Below are 24484 nucleotides of genomic sequence, written 5' to 3'. Positions count from 1 at the left end.
CATGTTTACGTCAAGGTTTCAGATTTTTTTTCCCAGAACATTTTTTAATACATACACCCCCCCACACAGACACAACCAGATTAAAGCTGTATTCCTCTGATGCCAACGAAACATTTAAGATTTTATGATGGCAGAATAAAGCAAACACATACAGAAAAAAAACTGTGGCCATTAAACTGTCACATTATATATAGGCTTCACTGTTGGATTATACTTTATGCTGAGTGCTTTACCATCATGAAAGCTTTCAGAGAAATCACACAGAGATACCAAATAACGCGACATAATGATTGCTAGATGAAGTCCGGGCCCAGTCCACTTATTAATTTCAGCCATTTCGACAAGGTTAGAGCCGCTATCCGACTCCATCACGTTCATTTGTACCGTTAGCCGCTAGCGTTAGCCTGTGGCTTGGCTACCAGAAGAAAGCACTGAAAGCATCCTCTCCTGAAATTGTGAGAACCAGGGAGGACAGCGGGTGAAAGCCCGTCTGGAACCCTCCCAGAGTTTACTTAATGTAGGGTGAAAGTTTGGCGAAGCTCCCTTAAGCCCGGCTCCATCACGTTTGCTTAGCCGCTAGCGTTAGCCTACCGGGCTTCTGTTTGTTTGGCTTCCTGAAAACCACGTGACTCCATACGTAACCACTCCGACAAAATTTCTTAAAGAGGAATGAACATAGCAGAACAACACATAGTCAAAGCGGGATCGAAACGACTATATTTTCTTGTTTTATTAAATTACGGAATTTACCGACATGGTAAAAATTACGTCGTCATCGTGAAGAATTTCGGTAACGGTAAATTTTCGGTTTACCGCCCTGCTCTAAGTTGGCGTCATATTTTCGGAATCAAAGCACAGTGTACCGGAACAGCGTTCCGGCCCTGAATCTTATACCGGAACTGCGTTCTGGCCCAGAATCTTATACCGGAACGGCGTTCATGACCGTTTTGGCCCACTTTCACCCCTGCTACCGTCCCTATGCAAACCTACGCTCTTGGGTGAAAGCGATACAGACCCAGGGAGGACGGCTGGTGAAAGCCCGTCTGGAACCCTGCAAGAATTTACTTAATGTAGGATGAAAGTTTGGCAAAGCTCCCTTAAGCCATCCATCACGTTTGCTTGTAGCGTTAGCTGCTAGCGTTAGCCTACCAGGCTTCTGTTTGTTTGGCTTCCTGAAAACCACATGACTCCATGCGTAACCGCACTGACAGAATTTCTTAAATGGGAATGAACATAGCCGAACAACACAGAGTCAAAGCGGGATGAAACGACTACCCTAATTTTCGCACTATAAGGCGCACCTGACTATAAGCCGCAGCCCACCAAATTTGGCACAAAAACAGCATTTGTTCATAGATAAGCCGCACTGGACTATAAGCCACAGCTGTCCTCACTGTATCATGGGATATTTACACCAAAATGTATAAACCGGTACAACGATATTTGACAGCGGCATCATACGACCGACTGTCATAAGACCAAATGAACCATCATTAAACTTTGAACTAATTAGTGCAAAGCTTTATTGCTTCAAGAAGCTTCATTTGGCCATCACTGCTCCCTTGGGGGAGACAGTCAACCTCTGCTGCCACCTGCTGTTGACTGTTGTCATCCAACATGCCTCTTAGCATGCATTGCAGCGCTACAGATGTAAATAACAATCAAAAATCATGTTCTGTGCTAAATATTTCTTCAGTTGCTGTTCCAATTGTTTCATCAATTGCTAGTTATGGTATTTGCTAACTCTTTATTTGACAGCGGTGCCATAAGACTGTCATTACACAATCATAATTATGACATGTCTCTGTCCTGAGCATTCATGAATGCTTATAAAAGATGTCATTAAGTGTTATCCGGCAAATGATCTCACTTTTGAATGGATGCAAAAGATCCAAGATGGACAAAAATTGAGTTAGTGACATAATTTGCCAAATGACACTTAATGACATAAGCATTCAGTAATGTCCACGATAGTGTCATGTCATAATTTTGATGATCTTATGACAGTCTTATGACACTGCTGTCAAATAAAGTGTTATCTAAAAAAAAAAAAAAAAAAAGCCGCACTGGACTATAAGCCACAAGTATCAAAATGAAAGAAAAAAGTAGCGGCTTATAGTCCGAAAATTATAGATATATATTTTCTTGTTTTATTAAATTACGGAATTTACCGACATGGTCAAAATTATGTCCGTCATCTTGAAGAATTTCGGTAACGGTAAATTTTCGGTTTACCGCCCTGCTCTAAATTGCTGTCATATTTTCAGAATCAAAGCACAGTGTACCAAAACAGCATTCCGGCCCTGAATCTTATACCGGAACTGCGTTCTGGCCCAGTATCTTATACCAGAACTGCGTTCATGACCGTTCTGGCCCACTTTCACGCCTGCTACCGTCCCGATGCAAACCTAGGCCCTTGGGTGAAAGCGATACAGACCCCATCAAGCCCTAAAAGAGGTGTCATTCAATTAGTTGCCGTCGGCATATTATCACATATGTTATGAAAACATTTTATAAAGGTTGAAAAATTTTCTAGTATTGCTTTAACTAAGATATACAGCAGACTTGCATGGGATAGTGTGTAGTAACTCCTAACAAGATGGTGTTTTTTTTGCAGTGATTTTGGACACGGTGACCACACCTAATCAATTCCGTATTGGCCCAGGGGCTCGCGATTAATCAATCAGTTAAATACCTACGCCAAGCCACGAGAGGAAGAGATTAATCCCGCCAAACATCTGATCGAAAAAAGCGCACGGTCCCTCCGGAGAAAATTGGAGCTCGGGTGGGATGTGAAGCTCTCAGCTCACCGGGGCCTGAATATTCATGGCGAGGAGCCTGCTACGATGGAGGTGTTTAGTTATTCATTATGCTTCTGCAAAAAAGAAACACACCCACTGAGATGGAATATTAATAGTTATCATTAATAAAATATCCCTTTTACTCCGTCTGGATTAAGTCTACTTTCTTGACCATTAGGCTAATACAGCCATGTGACATTTAAGAAGAAAAGAAAGTCCAACATCTGTCGTTTTTTATTTGTGCGTGTATAAATACAATGGTGCTTCATTTCGGGGGAGAAAAAGTGAAAAGTAGTGGGATAGGTGTGACAATAGCAAAGAACAACCTATAAGTGTATACTCAGGAAGGTTGAATGTTTAATTTAGAGGCGGCTGAAAGTATGCTGACATTTCGCCTATTGTTAGCTGAGATGAGTACACGGGACACCGTCTGCCGGAAAAATGGAAATGCGCGTCAAGGCTGTAAAAAATTTAGCTGCCTTCCGAGGCAAATGGTCGGCTCACGCGCAACGCCAGCTGATTACAGTAGGCGACCCAGGTCGTGTCGGCCACTGTACGCCTGCCTTTATTTCAGCCCGAGGATGTTGTTTTGATGCCATCGTCTCGGTGATACGCCGGCGGGAGAGAAAAACGAGCTGTCCCGGCTTCATCTTGACTTATTTGCGACTGAGTGATCCCTTCGCTCGACCATATCTGATGATTCTGCTTTAATATGAGACATGCGGCTAACAAGACAACGCATTTTGGAGGAGCAAATGAACTGTATTGTTATTAGTTACACTCATATGAAAACCGTCTTTTTATTTAACATACAGTGAGGCAAATAAGTATTTAGTCAACCACTAATTGTGCAAGTTCTCCCACTTGAAAATATTAGAAAGGCCAGTAATTGTCAACATGGGTAAACCTCAACCATGAAACAGAATGTGGAAAAAAAAACAGAAAATCACATTGTTTGATTTTTAAAGAATTTATTTGCAAATCATGTTGGAAAATAAGTATTTGGTCAATACCAAAAGTTCATCTCTATACTTTATTATGTACCCTTTGTCGGCAATAACGGAGGCCAAACGTTTTCTGTAACTCTTCACAAGCTTTTCACGCACTGATGCTGGTATTTTGGCCCATTCCTCCATGCAGATCTCCTCTAGAGCAGTGATGTTTTGGGGCTGTCGTTGGGCAACACAGACTTTCAACTCCCTCCAAAGATTTTCTATGGGGTTGAAATCTGAAGATTGGCAAGGCCACTACAGGACCTTGAAATGCTTCTTACGAAGCCAATCCTTTGTTGCCCTGGCTGTGTGTTTGGGATCATTGTCATGCTGAAAGACCCAGCCATGTCTCATCTTCAATGCCCTTGCTGATAGAAGGAGATTTTCACTCAAAATCTCTCGATACATGGCCCCATTCATTCTTTGCTTTACACCATGGGTGTCCAAACCTGTCCGCAAGGGCCGCTGTGGGTCCTGGTTTTTGTTCCTACCAATCGAGCACAGACAGTTTAACCAATGAAGTTTGTGCTAAGACAAGCAGCACCTGACTGCAATCAACTGATTATACCTGTGAGACACCAGATTGGTGACAAGATGTCATCTTGTTTTGTAGGAATGAAATCCAGCACCCACAGCGGCCCTATGTGGAATAGTTTGGACACCACTGCTTTACACAGATCAGTCGTCCTGGTTCCTTTGCAGAAAAATTGTCATATTTGTGTGTGTCTCAGTTCTTTTTCTTTCCTTTATGCAGCACCTGATTGAGCCAGATTGGCGGGGTAATGCGACACACCTGTGCTTGATTAGGAAAGCTCAGTATTTAAGGAAGCTTGTCACCATCTGCAAGTGTCGGACTATTGCTTGCTATTTGCCTTGCTTACCGCCTGTGTGTTCATCGTCATCCTTCGAGTTTCCCGACGTTCTACGATCGTATTCTGGTTTGGTCATCTTTACTTTAGTGCTCTTTTGGTCTTTGTAGTCAGAATCTTGTACTGTGTTATATTCATGCATTTTTCGCGTGCTCCCTTTGTTGTATTTTATTATATCCGCGTTTATTGGCGTGCTCCCTTTGTTGTACTTTATTATAATCGCGTTTATTGGCGTGCTCTCTCAGTTCTTCTCGCATTTTTGGCGTGCTCCCTTTGTTGTACTTATTAAATACAAACATTAGCTCTACCTGATCTCCTTGTCTGTTTTTGGGATCCACATCAACGGCTTGCCGTTCATAACAAAAATAGCCCCAAAGCATGATGTTTCCACCCCTATGCTTCACAGTGGGTATGGTGTTGTTCGGATGCAATTCAGTATTCTTTCTCCTCCAAACACGAGAACCTGTGTTTTTTCCAAAAAGTTCTATTTTGGTTTCATATGACCACAACACATTTTCCCAGTCTTCTTCTGGATCATCCAAATGCTCTCTAGCGAACCGCAGACGGGCCTGGACATGTACTTTCTTCAGCAGGGAAACACGTCTGGCAGTGCAGGATTTGAGTCCCTGGCGGCGCATTGAGTTACTGATAGTAGCCTTTGTTACTGTGGTCCCAGCTCTCTGTAGGTCATTCACGAGGTCCCCCCGTGTGGTTCTGGGATTTTTGCTCACCGTTTTTTATATCATTTTGACGCCACAGGGTGAGATCTTGCACGGAGCCCCAGATCGAGGGAGATTATCAGTGGTCTTGTATGTCTTCCATTTTCTAATAATTGCTCCCACAATTGATTTCTTTACACCAAGCGTTTTACCTATTGCAGATTCAGTCTTCCCAGCCTGGTGCAGGTCTACAATTTTGTCTCTGCTGTCATTTGACAGCTCTTTGGTTTTGGACATAGTGGAGTTTGGAGTGTGACTGACTGAAGCTGTGGACAGGTGTCTTTTATACCGATAATGAGTTAAAACAGTTGCCATTAATACAGGTAACGAGTGGAGTCTCGTTAGACCTCGCTACAAGAAGTTAGACCTCTTTGACAGCCAGAAATCTTGTTTGTTTTTAGGTGACCAAATACTTATTTTCCATTCCAATTTTGAAATAAATTCTTTAAAAATCAAACAATGTGATTTTCTGTTTTTTTCCCATATTCTGTTTCTCATGGTTGAGGTTTACACATGTTGTCAATTACAGGCCTCTCTAATCTTCTCAAGTAGAAGAACTTGCACAATTGGTGGTTGACTAAATACTTATTTGCCCCACTGTAGTCACTGTCAATGTGAGCTTAGATGTCTCATCAATTTTAACTGGGAGTGTAAAATCACTGCCATCCCTCCCATTCGAAATAGATTGGACCAGTGGAATAACAAATGTGGGTGGGGGGGACACAATTATTCCAGGGTCCCTTCAAGCTTTCACGGACTCCTCAGCAGTGTTGTCAATAACGGCGTTTCTAACGGCGTTATTTTCTTCAGTAGTGACGAATCTAATAAATACTTTTCTCATCTTGGCAACGCCGTTACCGTTACTGAGGCGGGAAAGGCGTGTGTAACTATGCGTTATGATGTTGGTTGACTGTCGCTAGGAAAGTCTGAAAAAGACGGACTCACGGAGAAGAGAGAGCAGAGCAGGAGTGGGGAGGAGGCAAGGAGTGTGACGCTGTTGCAAACGCGATGCTACAATGCTAGGTGGCTCCAATAATACCTCCCTGTAGCCGATAGCCTACAAACTACACCCACCTGATGCTTCGGAAGATATCACATATATACAGAACTAGATGCAATTGACAGGCGGCATTAGCAACATGTATGATAAAGAACTAGAACTTAAAGCAGTAGACTTCTCAGGAAAGCTCTGTTGTAGAGAACCTTCCTAGCAAACCTAAGTAACTTTTTATATGAAATGCTCCTAAATTGGCAAAACTTAAATCTATCTTTAAATGATGAAACAGTTTTAAAACTTGCACATGTCAAAAATAGACAGAAGGGAACTAATGCAAAAATGGGCGCAATTTTAACAACTTTAACGGTTGATTCACAACATTAAATGACTTCCACACATAGCAAAGGTTACTATCAAGTTATTGCAATATCTGCGATACCCCTGTGTCTAGTTAAGTTTAGGGTAAAGAATTGGGCTAGGGCCAATTGTCCCCAAAACCCTTTAAACTTCACATTGTGTGACCTGTTTTTTTTTGAGAAAAAAAAAACATGAAAATTATCACCAGTTACTTTGCCAAGTAACTAATTACTCTTACATTCAGGTAACTGAGTTACTAACGCAGTTACTTTTTGGAAGAAGTAATTTGTAACTGTAATTAATTACTTTTTTAAAGTAAGATTAACAACACAGCTCCTCAGCCCCGTACACCATCTTACCTGTTAGGTTTTGTGTTGGTTTTCTCCTAGTGTGACTTGTCCCTGTGATTGCCCATTGATTTCACCTGTTGTACCTGCTCCTAGCGTATTCTCCAACTTGCATCCTCCTGTGCTCACCTGTTCCTCATTGTGTCGTTACCCCTTGTCTGTGTGTGTATATAAGCTCCCAGTTTCTTTTCACTCGTTGTTGAGTCATTATCAATGTCCATGTGCACGTCTGAACCTGTTCTCGCCAGTTTTCTCCAAGCCCTCGTGTTCCCCTCAGAAAGTTTTTGTTACCCAGCCTTTTGTTAGTAACCTGAGTTTTGTTTGCTGCGGTGTTTTTTGGGATCTCGTCATTATTTGTTGGTACTTTTGTTTTTTGCTTGCCTTAATGAAATCATTTTTGCACCGTCAATCTGCCTCGCCTTCCTTTCCCTGCATTTGGGTCCACACACCACCTGCCGCCCGTTTCCTGACATTACCTTTTTGTTTGACCCTCCCCTCTCAAGGCCCGGCTTGCATTCCCGAGTGCGGTCGCACCCCCATAAGTTCCGCCCCCGGATTGGACTTGTTTATCGCCGTCGATGTCAAAGCAATGACAAAACATGTAATTTACAAAGAGCACAGCAATAACCATATAATATACAGATATTTGTATCTTCTGGTGCTGCGCCACCAGTAGGTGGATGGTGATGTAGTGTAAAGCAGGGGTCCCCAACCTTTTTTGCACCACGGACCGGTGTAATTTGGGTCCTTTTTTTCACGGACCCATGTTCTGTCAAATTTTGCCCCCTGATAAAATTTTGCTCCCAAACCTTTTGTGGGTGGGCATCGGCTGTCACAATGTTGGTCAAATTGTTTTTTTTTTTTTGTTTTGTTTTGTTTTGTGGGAGCGTTCCCGACGTCGTAACTGCAGCCAATTCAAGGTCATCAAGACTGTATTTAAGCCCAGGCGATCCAAGAGAAGGGTGCCGAGATACAGTGTATCACAAAAGTGAGTACACCCCTCGCATTTCTGCAGATATTTAAGTATATGTTTTCATGAGACAACACTGACAAAATGACACTTTGACACAATGAAAAGTAGTCTGTGTAAAGCTTAAATAATAGAATTAATTTATTTTCCCCTCAAAATAACTCAAAATATAGCCATTAATATCTAAACCCCTGGCAACAAAAGTGAGTACACCCCTTAGAAACTACGTACATCCCTAAATGTCCATATTGAGTACTGCTTGTCATTTTCCCTCCAAAATGGCATGTGACTCATTACAGGAGTGCTGTCAGCATTGCTGCAGAGATTGAAGAGGTGGGGGGTCAGCCTGTTAGTGCTCAGACCATACGCCGCACTCTACATCAAATTGGTGTGCATAGCTGTCACCCCAGGAGGAGGCCTCTTCTGAAAATTGTACACAAGAAAGCCCGCAAACAGTTTGCTGAAAACATGTCACCAAAGCACATGGATTACTGGAACCATGTCCTATGGTCTGATGAGACGGGTGGGCTTTCTTGTGTAACTGCTGCTTATGTTGAATTATCAAATATAAAACTATTTATTCAAATTTTGGGGGGTATTTTTTGTCTTTTTGGTCCAAAAATGTTGATTTATAATTGGTCAGTGAAGAAAAGAACAGTTTGGACATGAACATGGCAAGCAAGTAAGATTTTGTATATAATATGATGGAGAGAGTTATTTGTGGTTTTCTTATTATAACGGTGCAATTTTGTAAGCCCGTTTTTGTTTGCAAATTGGTATAAATCTCTCAACAACAACAACAACAAAAACTGTTACAGCTCAATATTGATTCATATGTAAGGTGCACCGGATTATAAGGCGCACTGTCGGCTTTTAAGAAATTTTAAGGCTTTTAGGTGCGCCTTATAGTGCGGAAAATACAGTATTTAAATATCTGCAGAAATGCGAGGGGTGTATTCACTTTTGTGATACACTGTATTAACTTGCTGGGCGCCATTCGACACCTCTGCTTAAATTTTTATAAACAACATGCAATTCTTGGAATTTGTTCTGTAAATGAATTTATGCAATTTATTCCATTATTTTATACTGTAATGTCCGTAACTATGTGTAATACTCTGATATGTTTTCTGAGGCACCCTGTAGTGCATGCAACGTTATTGTTGCTTTGGTCACGTGATGCGGGAGTTAGCTAGAGAGGCACAGCCTGCTGGGAACCACAAGTTGTGTTCGTGCTGTTAGCTTCATGTGTTAATAAAGAACCAAAGTTGTCAGCACGTAGTGTGTTCGATACTTATGTCAACAAAAAGATCAAAACAAGACATTATGCACGGTCCCTTTAAGAGATGCTGGGACTGGAGAGCTGTGAGTAGTAGGAAGCGAGGGGGAGACAGGTAAGAAGCAAAATTTCACGGTCGAATGTGGCGGCAGTCCGCTGTTATTTTGTTTAGGGTCTTCTTATTGTTGCCACAATAAAGTGGAGAAAGGCATGAACAACTCCCCTCCTCCTCCCTCCCCATTCGTAGGCTGTATTGGCTGAGCCAAAATTGTGTTGGTTCGTTCCACTGAAATGGATCTACGTGACCTCTGCATTGTAATTTACATACGTTGCTAATTACTACCAAAAAAAAAGTTCTACTCACGGTTTCCAGTCATTTTTTAGTAATTAGCGTTTTCGTGTCGGTCTTTTTTTCCCCCGTGGCGCAGTGATATTGATACGGCGGAGTCGTATCGTCAGTGTGTGAAGCCATTTTAGGTCACGTGCACCAATAGGAGACGAGGACTGTTGCTATGCGCTTCGATAAACAAACAATATGGCGGCGACTGTGTCAAGCTACGACACGAGCGAAGATGAACCAAAGATAAGAAAACCGCATTCGGAATTTAGTCAAAAGGCATCGAAACGATGCTATATGCATCTCTCAACTGTCCAAGGGCGAAAAAGGGCAGGAATTTGGAAAAAACGTGCAGAGCCCGCGTGGTTGCGTCAGACAATGGCTTTCTTCCCAGGCTCCGTCGAAGGATCTTGCTGAAAATGCGTCGACTGGGATTTTTAACGACATTCACTACAGGTAAGCCACACGCACGCCTTTACTACAAGGTTAATTGTTATTAACTTATGCTAAAAAAAATCTTATTTAAACTAGTGTCGTAACGATACCATTTTTTAGCCCAGATATCAATACCACTTTGTTATAAAATGTATATAGGGTACAGTGTGTCGAAAGTGAATCCAGTAGAACTTTTTATTGCATACCAGTTATGGGTGACAATGGCTAAATAAACCTTTTGGCTCAAGAACATCAAGCTGTAGTCAATAAAAGCCCTGATACTGACGTGGCAGTGATTGCTGTTAGTCTGCAGATAGATTTACAGTGTAAATTGCATTTTTTCACAGGAGGAGGCAGCAGAACGAGGACTGACGTCTCTAAGGTCTCTGCAGCTCCTGGCACTAGTGTGTGTTCAGCACTCATTGGCATCCATACATTCACAGGTTGTGACTCTGCTTGTGCCTTTCATGGCAAAGGCAAAAAAAACCTTTTCTTTTGCACGTCATAAAAAAGAATACCTGACTGGGTTTGCAAAGCTGGGCAGCAGTTTTAAACTTGACCTACAAACATTTAACACGTTGTGTAAATACGTGTGCCACCTGTTTTGCCAGTCATGTGCCAAAAATGATGCCAAATGCAGATCTTTCTGTATGGCCTCGTCAGTCTTGCCAGAACATTCTATTCCCCCCAAAACTGATGCTCTGTACCAACATTGCAGGACAGCAGACTATCAAGCAGCAATTATGAAACGTTGTCTGACAGTTAAAATGTGTGCCCCTTCACCCATTGGGAATGGGTGGGACATTGAGGATGGGCAGTTGGCAGTGACATGGATGACTAAAAATCCTGCCCGATACTGTTTTGCAAGTAGTCAACTGTAGTTGAAAGGCAACCAATTGTGACATGGGAAGATGTTCCTGTATGTCTGCAAAACTTTCTTGTACTGATTTATATCGGTGCCAAGCATGTGAGAATGTTTCCAAAGAAACAGAAGACACTTGGATGGGATGATGACTTTGAGTAAAGCGATTTTGAGGAGTAATGTTGTCATGTACAGTTTTACTATTCTTTTATTTCTATTTTTTTTTATTCGTTTTTCAATATTTGCATGTGTAATAATGTGTATTTCTATAGTATGAGATACTTCCATGTTTAAATAAATGTGTACCAACAGTACTATACTTGAATGATTCCAACCTTTTGTGTATATACAGTGTGATTAAAAAAGGCTGTGCCAAAATCAAAATGCCATGTCAAAAACGAAAAACATTAAAAAAAAAATAATAATAAACTACCTTGGACAGATGTAGGAAGTAACTAAGTTTAATTTCATGTTTTCATAGTACTCAAATATGGCCATCACCAGCAGCATGGACAACATCAAGTTGACATGAGAATTCCTCCCTCCCGCATTGATTGCGTCTGTTATGTAATCTTTCATGTCATCAATATTCGCTGGAAGTGGTGGAACATACACTTAGTGTATAACATACGTTATGTGCCATAAAGATGGATAACGAACTTTGTCTTTAACATACCAACACGTCCAGCAAGTACTGATGATGTGAAATATCGAACAACAGTCGCAATCAAGACAATAACTGCGACATGCACACGTTTGAGAGGAATTCTCATCGTGGCTTGATTTTGTCCGTGCTGCTGGGTGTGCTCACATTTGAGCACTTGTGAAACATGAAATAAAACTTGGAAGTTATCGTCAACACGTGTCCATCACTTCTTTTGTGATGTCTTTCATTTTTTAAGTATCACCTTATGATTTTGGCACATTATATTTTTGATCACCCTTTAATTTTTTTGTCTTATTCCATTTTTGCCATGATTCACATCTAGGAGGGTGTGGTAGCAATTGGGTTGATTTTCAGCTATTTATGATCATGGCGTGCATTTTTTATTTTATATATTTCATTGCATAGTAGGTTGTGATATTTTTAATATGACACATAAGCCTTTAGCTTAATTCAATATATATTTCATTGTGCTGGGTGCAAATCATTAATGTTGAAGTGTTTCCTTCAAGAAATTAGCTACATTTCTCATTCTGAATTCACCTATGTGTATACTAAGGCACCAATACTTGTTTCAAATGTTTGGTAGATGTGTTTATGACATTTGATAAAGATTTTGTGTTGCCAGAATTAATATAACACTTAAAACAAGCAAAGACAGCAACACTAGATCTGTATTTTTGTGTATTCACATCAGGATACATTTCTGGCTGGTGACTAAGTTAGGAGGGTATTGGCTTTGAAAAAATCAATTTTCTAAGCACTTTTTCCATGGTCCCAATAAAGCCATATTTCCACAAGCTTGTCCATTCGCAGCACTTCCTGGTCAACTCTAATCTTTTAATGGACGACGGTCTCACAGAAGAAGTTGTAGCTGTCAGTGAAGGGTGTTTCAGTTCTGAAAAACACGCACACACACATAAACCATGTGAGAACTGTTTCATCCATATCATATTTACATAATCTTCCAATCCAAATTATATAGGCTTGTCTATTCTGCCATTTTTTCCTGAATAAAATTATCAAATAGGTTTTTGGAACTACGGTTAAACAGACTAAATACTATGTTATTTGTCAATCTAAACTTTTTGCTCAAAGTTAACAATCTAACATCATAATAATGACCGCTACAGCCCAGAACTCACATTGCAGGTCTTAACTTCATATGTGATCTGACCAGAAGCCCACAACTCCCATAGTTATTCACAACAAAAGGCGTGTGTGTGGCTTACCTGTAGTGAATGTCGTTAAAAATCCCAGTCGACGCATTTTCAGCAAGATCCTTCGACGGAGCCTGGGAAGAAAGCCATTGTCTGACGCAACCACGCGGGCTCTGCACGTTTTTTCCAAATTCCTGCCCTTTTTCGCCCTTGGACAGTTGAGAGATGCATATAGCATCGTTTCGATGCCTTTTGACTAAATTCCGAATGCGGTTTTCTTATCTTTGGTTCATCTTCGCTCGTGTCGTAGCTTGGCACGGTCGCCGCCATATTGTTTGTTTATCGAAGCGCATAGCAACAGTCCTCGTCTCCTATTGGTGCACGTGACCTAAAATGGCTTCACACACTGACGATACGACTCCGCCGTATCAATATCACTGCGCCACGGGGGAAAAAAAGACCGACACGAAAACGCTAATTACTAAAAAATGACTGGAAACCGTGAGTAGAACTTTTTTTTTGGTAGTAATTAGCAACGTATGTAAATTACAATGCAGAGATCATGTAGATCCATTTCAGTGGAACGAAATCCATTTTCTAAGCACTTTTTCCATGGTGCCAATACAGCCTATCGGGGTCATTACAATCCATTTTTTAAAAACATTTCTATATTTTTTTTTTTATACACGAGAGGTGCCGTATCTATCCAAATACGTCCAGGAACAAAGGGAGGCCAAAATCAAGAGGTGCCGGATCTTGTTCTGGCAAGATCCAGCACAAATTAACCCCTGGCTCTGAATATTCTGCCTCCATTAAACTAACACTTGACGAGATCAGTGTTGCCAACTTCCCGGTAAAGTAGCTATTGGCTGTCCAAAAAGTTGGTAGACGTAGATAGATGACGCTATAATCGAATTTGCATAATTGGCAAATTGCATAGAATTGTAATGAACGCTGTAGGAGAGAGGAATAACGTTGTGAGAGAAGGAAAAAGTCAACAACAACAAAAAAAACTGTTTAGAACTACAAAAGGCGCATGCTCATTCTTGGGTGACATTTTTGCATTTAACACACAAATACAAGGCGCACCGCATTAGTGGGTGCACGAAAGACATACGCTAGCATGTGCACTAGCTTGTGCGCTAGCGCTTTTTTTTTTTTTTTTCCCCCCAAGGCAATGGAAGCAAAACTAAGTTGTACTTTATTAAAAAAAATTAACAAAGTAGTCACATTAATCTTAATCAATCCATCAAAGTCCTCATCTTCTGTATCTGAACTGAACAACCCAGCGCACACACTCGAACACGCCCCCTGTCGCACGCAACCTTCTCCCTTTAAGGTTCTCATGATGCTCTCATTTTTTTCAAATTTGGTACTCAGTCCACACAATAGGCCCACTGTCCATTTTGGAGATTTTTTTTTACTTTTAGGTGCACCTTATGGCTGTGAAAATACAGTAAATGGACCATAAATACAATACAGTACAATAGGAAAGAAATGATGGTAACTTGTCGCCAGATTTGTCGCTAGTCGCTTTTAACAAAAAAAGTCGCCAAGAGGCTTTGGAAAGTCGCCAGATTTAGTGAGAAAAGTTGGCGACACTGGACGAGACGAACCTGAGTTGCTCTATGAATGAATTTTTCATCCACTGAACACACAGTAACTTCGGTATATTACCACAAACAGCACACAAACTAAGAAAACTGATCAACAACTGTCCTACTGTTCTAACGGCTAACATTATTTCGCAAATTAACTAAATGACTGCAATTGACGGACGTCCAATTCACTTGGACTGGGGGCTTAAAACAATCCCTAGAAGTCCAAATGGATTGGACGCCTATCGCAATCAATGTCAGAGAATGACTTACGGATCTTAGGGACCTGACGGACTTAACAAGTAAAATGCTACAGCAGCGCTATCTGAGGTCAGCGGTAATATTGATACATCTGTTTTCTTTGAAAGCGTTTTATCTGACAGTTTTCAAGTTGAATAAATACAAACAAACAGACCGGGACACGCGGCGGCGGTGACAGCAGTCTGCCCCTGGCGCCGCAAAGGAAGTAAGAGGGAGTAGGAAAAGCCAGAGAAGAAGGTCAAGTACCTGCCACTTCTGTCAAACACGTCTCAGGGCGGCTGAGCTGTGTCCTGTGGGGCGGACAGCCGCTTTCGAGGCCTTTTCATCTCACTGAAGTGACGGTCGATGAGGGCTCCTTTTGCTTCATTTGGAAAGACAGTCTCTGCTAAAGCCACTGTCCCGGCAACTTCAGGCCACATCTTGGCTCTGGAAAAGGGCACAATACATTCTTGATTAGATAAGTGCAAGAACTGTGGTCCTTCTGCCACAGCGCAAAAAAAAAAAAAAAAAAAAAAAAAAAAAAAAAAAAAAAAAAAAACCCTAACATGTTCAGTTTTTTCGATCTCAAGATCATTAGAAACCTTTAACACTTGCAATCACAGGTTTTGACTTGCTTTTAGAAGTTCCAGAACTGTTTCAACACGACAATGTGGTAGATTTTAGTAATGACAGTCAAAAATAATGACATTGTTCCGACTCCCCCTGCTGAAATTTTGTATTGCCCACCTCGGACCCTTGTATCCAGGTCCATCCCTGAAGGCCAGTTGATGGGGGTGCGGTTGGCCCGGGGCTGGCTTGGTGGGAGCCGTGGCACTGGGTTGGCACCCTTGTCTCCGCTTGTCTGCGTGGGGCTCGTGCGTGGCTGGATGTGATTGGGCGTGCAGGTGGGGGGCCCCGGTGCCAGGATTGGCGATGGGGCAGTGTAGGGTCGGTTGCCGACGGGCTTACACTCATTAGGGATTCACACGATTACTGGTTTCTAGATCACAGAGCTGATTTGTGTACACTCCACCCCTCCCAATCACTTAGCCTATAGACTCCCCCACCCAACTCCCCTTCTTTCCCTGGTCAACAGGCCACCCACATGGTGTCAACCGGAAATACACCTAGCTGACGATAGCACCAACGTATTCATAATTAGTGTAGGCGTTCAATGTATTTCTTGGTGTTGTTTCTTTTCTTGTGTTTCTTTTCTTGTGTTTCCCCAAGCCGCATTTTTACAAAATTTTGCCATGCGCTCGTGTGTCACTGGTTAACCCTTCACGTGCCAGTGCTGTGACCAAATCATAGGTTGCGGACACCTGATCTAACATATTGGGGAAAATGTGACAGTAACACAAAAAATAAAATTAAGCCATAGTTATGAGGTAGATATCCGTGACTTCCTTACACTTCTTGACACCTTTTTTTTTTTTTTCATTGTGACGTAATTTGTTTAAAAGTTTGAAATATGTGAGTGAATAATTTTTGAAGTCGTTTTTTTTTTTTTTTTTTTTTTTTAAGGAAATGTTAGACATCAATTAATGTTTCTAAGATAAAAATGACATTTTTAATAATACCTTCTTTTTATGGCTGGGTTGAAAGAAAAGCCGTTGCGCGACGTTTGTAAGTGGGGGTTTCCAGGGTAAAATGGACAAATTAAACTCCCTACCCCCTGATCTTCCCAGCATATCTGCCCTATCACTTTTCAAATCTAGACTGAAAACACACCTGTTCACTCTTTCTTACCCACCATAACCCCTAGCTCTGTTATATTTTTACTTCTTTTTATTGTGCATTTAATCTTTTATCCTTTTAATACCTTTTTATCGTACTGTGATTCCATGTCTCTTGTGAAGCGTGTTTGTGTGTTTTGAGAAGCGCTCTAGAAATAAAATGTATTATTATTATTATTATTATATAGGCATATTGTTCTATCAAACACAAGTTATTTTGGCTTAAAATATAGCAGTTTATTTTAAAGAGGGGTGCAAGAGCAGAAACTGTTTTTTCAGTCTTGTCTGTGTTTTCCACCATATATATATTTTTTTCGGTATCAGATCGGGACTCTTTATCGGCAGGTGACTTGGACTCGGGTGCAAAAGCATGCGATCGGGACATCCCTATTTTAAAGAATATTAAAGTGGGCCGTTCCGAGGCATGGAATTCCCGGGCTGAAAATGAGTCCAACTCCGGCCTTGCGTGTGTCCCTCTTTGTGTGTCATATTCCCAGATGTATAATGAAGGGATCAGCGTAACCAACAATTTTAAATTTTTTCTCGTCCGACCACTCACAAGTCAAATGTTGACTGAACGACAACTTTCTGCTGTGCTGTGTCTTAGCTATAACGCAAACTAGCCAGTCAGCTGGATTCACTACTCGCCATCACACACTACACATTTTTAAAAATCATTGCCGATTTTAAAAATGGGTGGGAACGAGGACTCCATGATTATCTTTGCCGATTACAGAGTAAATTTTGATCAGTAGTATTTGTACTCTTACTTAGGGTGACCATATTTTGATTTCCAAAAAAGAGGACACTCAGCCCGGCCTCAAGATACTTGAATTTTACTCGAAGTTCACTCAAAGATGTCTATATCACTTTAATACATTTAAAGTGTGCCCCCTCACGCTGGATGGGAAAATGCAGTTTGAAAATAAAAAAAAATAAATAATAATGACTAAAATTTAATATATACAGTACTGTGCAAAGGTTTTAGGCAGGACACCTGCCTAAAACTTTTGCACAGCACTGTATATTTTTATTATATTATGTACAGTGCTGCTCGAAAGTTTGTGAACCCCACAGCGATGGTCAGATTTTTTGTAAAAAAAACTAAAATAACCTTATTAAATGTTAAGTTATACCCAAATCCACAATACTGACATTCCAAATAATGGACTGAAACAAAAGAAATAGTTATATTGTCATTCTTTATTTAACAAAAGTGGTTGATTTAAGAAAAACTCAGATATCATGTGTGCAAAAGTATGTGAACCCCTTCAGTTAATAGGATATTGCGCCTCCTTTTGCAGAGATTACCTCAACCAAACGGTTTCTGTAGTGACTAATCAGCCTCTCACATCTACTTTGGGGGATTTTTGCCCATTCTTCCTTGCAGAACGCAGTCAGTTGAGAGAGGTTTGATGGGCGTCTGGCATGAACTGCTCGCTTCAGGTCCCGCCACAGCATTTCAATGGGATTTAGGTCAGGACTTTGACTGGGCCAGTCCAGAACACGAATCTTCTTCTTTTTCAGCCATTCCTTGGTTGTATTGCTGGAATGCTTTGGATCATTATCATGTTGCATGATCCACCTTCTGCCAAGCTTTAACTTCAAAACAGATGGCGTCAGGTTATGTTCTAGGATTTGACAATATTCCTCAGAATTCATGATTCCCTGGACTATGTGGAGTTGTCCAGGTCCTGAGGATGAAAAGCAAGCCCAGATCTTGACATTCCCACCTCCATGCTTCACTGTTGGGAGAAGGTTCTTTTGGTGGTATGCAGTGTTGACTTTTCGCCAGACATGGCGGTTTTGGTTGTGACCAAACAGTTCAATTTTGCACCTACATCAGTTGATGAAAACTCTTTTTAATTTAGTCTCGACAACACAACTGTTAAAAAAACAAAAAAAAAACTACTGAATTGATTGATTAGGAAATCAGGTTGAAATAATAGAAAATTCCAAAATGTTGAGGGGGTTCACAAACTTTTGAGCAGCACTGTATATACAGGATATACTGTATGTATATATTTTCCCCAAGTGGAAGCTTCCGTGATCCTAATAAATTTAATAATTAAAAAAAAAAAAAAAAAAAAAAAATATATATATATATATATATATATATATATATATACATATATATACACATACATACATACATATATATATACACATATATATATATATATATATATATATATATATATATATATATATATATATATATATATATATATATACACACACATACATATATATATAATGCAGACCCATGGAAATGTAGTCCAGTCAATACACATACACACAGTAGGCTATGTGCCAACTAAACATTTTTATAAATTACTATCACGACAATTGTCCTTAACAAATTGTTATTGCCATTCAATTGATATTCTCATTCAATGTTCTAGATTGCACACAAACAATAACCGAAGTAAATTGACAAACTATTCAACCAGCATGTTTCCAAACGTAGCAGTTCAAAACAACGTTTCCCATAATGCCTAGCATGGTTTAGCTTACTGATAGCTAACTGAGGCAAAAATCAAACTTTGCTAGAAAAGTTTACAATCATTGGCAGCGCAACGATGTGACACCAAATGGGATTTTACAGTCAAAGCTCCGACAGAAGTCAACAGTTGCCATTATTTACGTATTTATTGTTAAAAACTTAACAACTGGGCAGGTGTTGTGGCCAAATCGTCAACCCAGTAGATGGCGGTAATGCCTCATGATAGGGGTAAACTGCCAACAAAAACAAGAAGAACTAGATACATTTTTAAACTTTTTTTTTCCCCCCGGAAAATTGCCGTTTACGGGCGAACGGAAAATTTTCAGGGCCGTTTGAAAAATTCCCTGCGTCGCGCGAAAATTCCGTTCATGCCGATACTTGAACGGTGCCGATCGGGGCTGTGGTTTGGGCTGCGCAGCGCGCCGAAAAAAACGCAGACAATTATTGAATTATAAAGAAAAAAGAATAAGTACAATAAAGTTGCAGAACAGCATTACGTTGACCTTTCCAAAGGAAAGACCCGGGTAACTACTCCTTCCCTCCCTTCTAGTAGGAGCCATGTCAACTGCTGCCACCCAGCGGTTGGAGGGATTCTCTTCAAATTGGTCCCGTGAAAAATGATAAAAACCGGACATTTCTATGAATTTATAAAACCTGCCCGGACGACGAGGATACTACGTGAAAGTAGGACTTGTCCGGGCAAAAGAGGACGTTTGTTCACCCTACTCTTACTCAAGTACTGCAATGACACATATCTACTGTACTGTATATAGTATTTAAAATCTCAACCCCCTCAATGTTTGACTCAAAGTTACACCCTTGAGTGAAGGTAACAGCGAATCTCTAACACGCCACAGTATAATTGGCTGGGATAATCTTTTCAAAACATTCCATAATCTGAGTTATGCCGTTTTACCAGGCAGGGAGAAAAATGCTCCAATTTTTGCACGGTTATAAGTTATGTGTATCCTGCTTTACAGTGCTTCTCAAACTCTGATGCAAGTCTTTCAGTCTGCCTGTGCACAAGCTTGACTATCAGCAGGCTCACAGGCCCCACCTGGGGGCAGCGTGACCGCACTCCGCAGAAAATCGCATCCCTGGATCGGAAACAGACACGGCGGAGAGATCCTGACAGAGGAAGATGGGAACACAAAGAATTCCGGCTCCACTGTCTTTCACCTCATCGCGCCCGGCCAACTGGCTACCCGATATAGGATCCGGGTTCCCGTGGAGCTACCGAAACTGTACTCGGGGCTAGGTAGCGGCTTTGGGTCTGAGTCGGAACCGCGTCCTCCGAAACGTCGTTTTGAAGAGGAAGCTCCATATTTTGATCCCGGACCCCCTGCGCTCTTTTCCCCTCTCGACGGTGTCAGAGGACATATGGTTGGAGCAGGCAGCCTCTGGCAGCCCCTTCAAACCGGCTCGCAGATTGAAAATGTCGGCAACAGAGGCTGGGAGTGAGAAGAAAGGCCGCAGATATCTCTAAAGGACGGTCAGGAATTTATAGGCTGAGTGCCATTTAGCCACCAGAGTACATTTGATCATTTTTAGGCAACTTGCACAACAAACTATTTCAATCAGCACAAAAACAATATTATTTTACACATGCATTAAAAATGAATATCTGTGACGTATGATTAGCAAATTAGATTAAGAGTCAAAAGTTTTGCAATGCGTCCCCAATTTTCTTCTAAGGAACAACCGACTTAAAGACTTGTAGGCTCTGATAAGCCACAATTGTTCTCTTTTATTAAAATATGTTATTAGAAACACATATATTATTGGCATTGATTTAAAAATCTATAATATTTAGTACATATTTTGCCCTATGGAGAGCGCCATGTTTTAAGCACACAATGCACGCTGTAGGTGATGACGCAGAAGGATTGGACTGGGAAAATAGCTGTGCTAGCTAGCAAGCGAAGCTAGTATGACGACTGGTATGCTTTTTTCACATTCTGCTGCTGGTCAGATTGTTTTGTTAGAGAGCTGTGGGATGAGTTTCAAACTTCATACCTGCATCAAATTCCAGCTCATCAGCAGTGTCTTTACAGTTTTTCTCGAATGTCAGAACACATTTCAGGAAACTTCCCTCTGTTTTCTCTAAACTTGAAAGACAAAACACTTTTCTCAAGCTAGCTGCACAAAATCTCGCATTCTCTTTGCAAAACAAAACTCTCAATCCAAAACCCAAACTTTCAACCACAAAACCCAAACTTTCACCACAAAACTGTTGCTCCTATGGTAGGGTGACCAAACGTCCTCTTTTGCCCGGACAAGTCCTACTTTCACGTAGTGTCCTCGTGGTCCGGGCGGGTTTTATAAATTCATAAAAATGTCCGGTTTTTAAGATTTTTCACGGGACCAATTTGAAGAGAATCCCTCCGACCGCTGGGTGGCAGCAGTTGACATGGCTCCTACGAGAATGGAGGGAAGTAGTAGCTCTTCTTGTTTTTGTTGGTAGTTTACCCCTATCATGAGGCATTACCGCCATCTACTGGGTTGACGATTTGGCCACAATGCCTGAAGTTTTTTTTTTTTAATGATAAATACGTATATAATGGCAACTGTTGACTTCTGTTGGAGCTTTGACTGTAAAATCCCGTTTGGTGACGCATCTGCGCGCTGCTTTTATAGCAAAGTTTGATTTTTGCCTCAGCTAGCTATCAGTAAGCTAAACCGCGCTAGGCATTATGGGAAACGTAGTTTTGAACTGCTACGTTTGGAAACATGCTGATTGAATAGTTTGTCAGTTTATTTCGGTTTTTGTTTGTGTGCAATCTAGAACATTGAATGAGAACATCAATTGAATGGGAATAACAATTTGTCAAGGACAATTGTCGTGATAGTAATTTATAAAATCGTTTAGTTGGCACAAAGCTTTTTTTTTTAAGTCATTATTTTTTTTCTTTCAAACTTTTTCCATCCAGAGTGAGGGGGCACACTTTAAATATACAGTATTAAAGTGATATAGGCATCTTTGAGTGAACTTCGAGTAAAATTCAAGTATCTTGAGGCCGGGCTGAGGCTGGGCTGAGTGTCCTCTTTTTTTAGAAATCAAAATATGGTCACCCTATCCTATGGCCAAGACTAAACTTTGACAACAAAATGGTCCTCACAGCTTGCAAAAATGTAAACACTATTGGATATCTATTGCACACTTCAATAAAAATTGAAAACATAATGTTCAGGGTGTGATGTTCTAAATACCCCATCATCCGTATAGTAATCAATAGTATAAATGTACTTTTCCAAAACAAATATTTCAAAAGAGAACAAAAACCTACATGGGGATACATGTCACAAATTCTTGTATATACAGTAAAGAGGTATTATGGTGTCTGCGGGGGGCCTGTGCAGGGGCCTGCGCATCACGTCGTCAGGTCGGGTCAGGCCACAGGACCTCGTCCACATTGCAGGCTATGTTTTCCCTCACCAGGCAGCGGGGGAAGGAAGTTCTGGCGTGCCGGACCCAGCCTGAGTAATCCCCCACATTATCACAGGCCAGGTCTATGGCCCTGAGGAAGTTCTCTCCACGATATGGTTCCCGGTCATACACCTTCCACCACCATGATGAGAAGAACTCCTCTATGGGGTTGAGAAAAGGTGTGTAGGGTGGCAGACATATATTGAGGAATTATTGTTGTATATTGAACAACTCTCTAATTTGGTTGGTGCGGTGAAAGCCGATGTTGTCCCAGATGATGACATACAGTAAATAGTAGGAGGCTGTGCTGGAACCATATTCTGCTGCTCACGGTCAATCAGGATGTCCTGTAGCTCTCCCAAGAATGTGAAGAGCCATTGGTTGTTGAAGGACCCAAGGATGGCATCAATTTTGAGTCGTTGTGCATTCTCACGAGGCCAACGTGGATTGTCTCATGTGTCTTCAATTTTGAGTTACCGTGTTTAAGCCGTGCTTTCATTGTGTTCAACTTTTGATGTCTGAATCTACCATTTTGCATTTTGTGAGCAAAATGTGTTCAGTGAATGAGTATGTGTTCATATGACAGCCCCAAAACATCACTGCTCTAGAGGAGATCTGCATGGAGGAATGGGCCAAAATACCAGCAACAGTGGGTGAAAAGCTTGTGAAGAGTTACAGAAAACGTTTGGCCTCCGTTTTAGCCAACAAAGAGTACATAACAAAGTATTGAGATGAACTTTTGGTCTTGACCAAATACTTATTTTCCACCATGATTTGCAAATAAATTCTTTAAAAATCAAACAATGTGATTTTCTGTTTTTTTCCCACATTCTGTCTCTCATGGTTGAGGTTTACCCATGTTGACAATTACAGGCCTCACTAATCTTTTCAAATCGGAGAACTTGCACAATTGGTGGTTGACTAAATACTTATTTGCCCCACTGTATATAAAGATGCGTCTAACATACTTGTGCCACAATGTTTTGATCTGTTGCCCCATCTTGAAAGGTCAAACAAGACGGCTGCTATCATTTTCCTCCTTATTTAGTCGGGCAAACCTCGCTGCCGTTCTCCAACGACGGATCAATAGACACCAACTTTCAGCGCTATTTACTCCTCTCCACTGATGCTGCACTAAGTGGCCTTTATTAGAAGGGTTTCCATCATCATGTTTCAATTTAGCACCCTTCCAGTCGAACACGTCGTGGGTGTCGATACGGCGTAAAGCCAGACGAGTAAAAGGCCTTGGGAAAACAGCGCGGCGACAAGGGACGCGGGAGAAAATTGACGATCAATATACATGCTCATAAATGTGCGGACGATATTCCCTCTTCTGCCATGCATCATCAGCATCGTAGCTCGCTGTTTCAAATAGATTACAGTGTGTACGCGTCACAAGTGATGGATCGTCGTGGAATGGATCCATATTCGCACCAAGCGGTCAGTAATGAGCTGGGAGTGCAAGAAGAAATAGATAAACAGTCGAGCTGACAGCCAAGGCCATTTACGAGATGCTCTTAACCCTTTCTAAGAATATAAAAATGGAAAAAAAAAAGTTTTTCTTTTTTAAATTGGCATTTTAATGTAATACTTTACTGAAAAGGCTTTAGAAAATTCCTAAAAGTGTTTTTATTTTTGTTTCGACATTCCCCAACTTTGCTCAATGTCCAATTTTAGCTCACGCCAACAAATATTTGCCGTTCCTACAAGACTCATTTCAATTTGGGTGGATTTCACTCAATTAGACATGATTATCTTTCACAGCAGGTCCAGAATTTTCTCAGCAGCCGTCAGCATATGTCAGCGCTTTCAGGAATTGTCTTCGCTCTAATCCCTTTCATTTTCTATGGGGGATAAACGACAAAAAAAGGTTCCTTTACAAGAGAACACAATGGGAGGACGCAGCCTGCATACAGAACCCCTTAATCATACTGTCCTTATTATCTAATGAGAAAGAAATCCTTAATAAATGTAGCATTTTGGCAAACACTTGGATTAACCCTTTACGGGACAAGTTACTATTTTTGGCAATAGAAAATTAATAAAAAGGCATCCATCTATTATCTACCGTAAAATCCGGGGTTGGGTCGCGGGGGCAGCAGCTTTAGCATGGAAGCCCAGACTTTCCTCTCCCCAGCCACTTCAACCAGCTCCTCTGGCGCGATCCCAAGGCGTTCCCAAACCAGCC

Source organism: Corythoichthys intestinalis, chromosome 16 (genome assembly GCF_030265065.1).
Source record: "Corythoichthys intestinalis isolate RoL2023-P3 chromosome 16, ASM3026506v1, whole genome shotgun sequence".
Taxonomy (NCBI): domain Eukaryota; kingdom Metazoa; phylum Chordata; class Actinopteri; order Syngnathiformes; family Syngnathidae; genus Corythoichthys; species Corythoichthys intestinalis.
Note: the sequence above shows the minus strand (reverse complement) of the source record.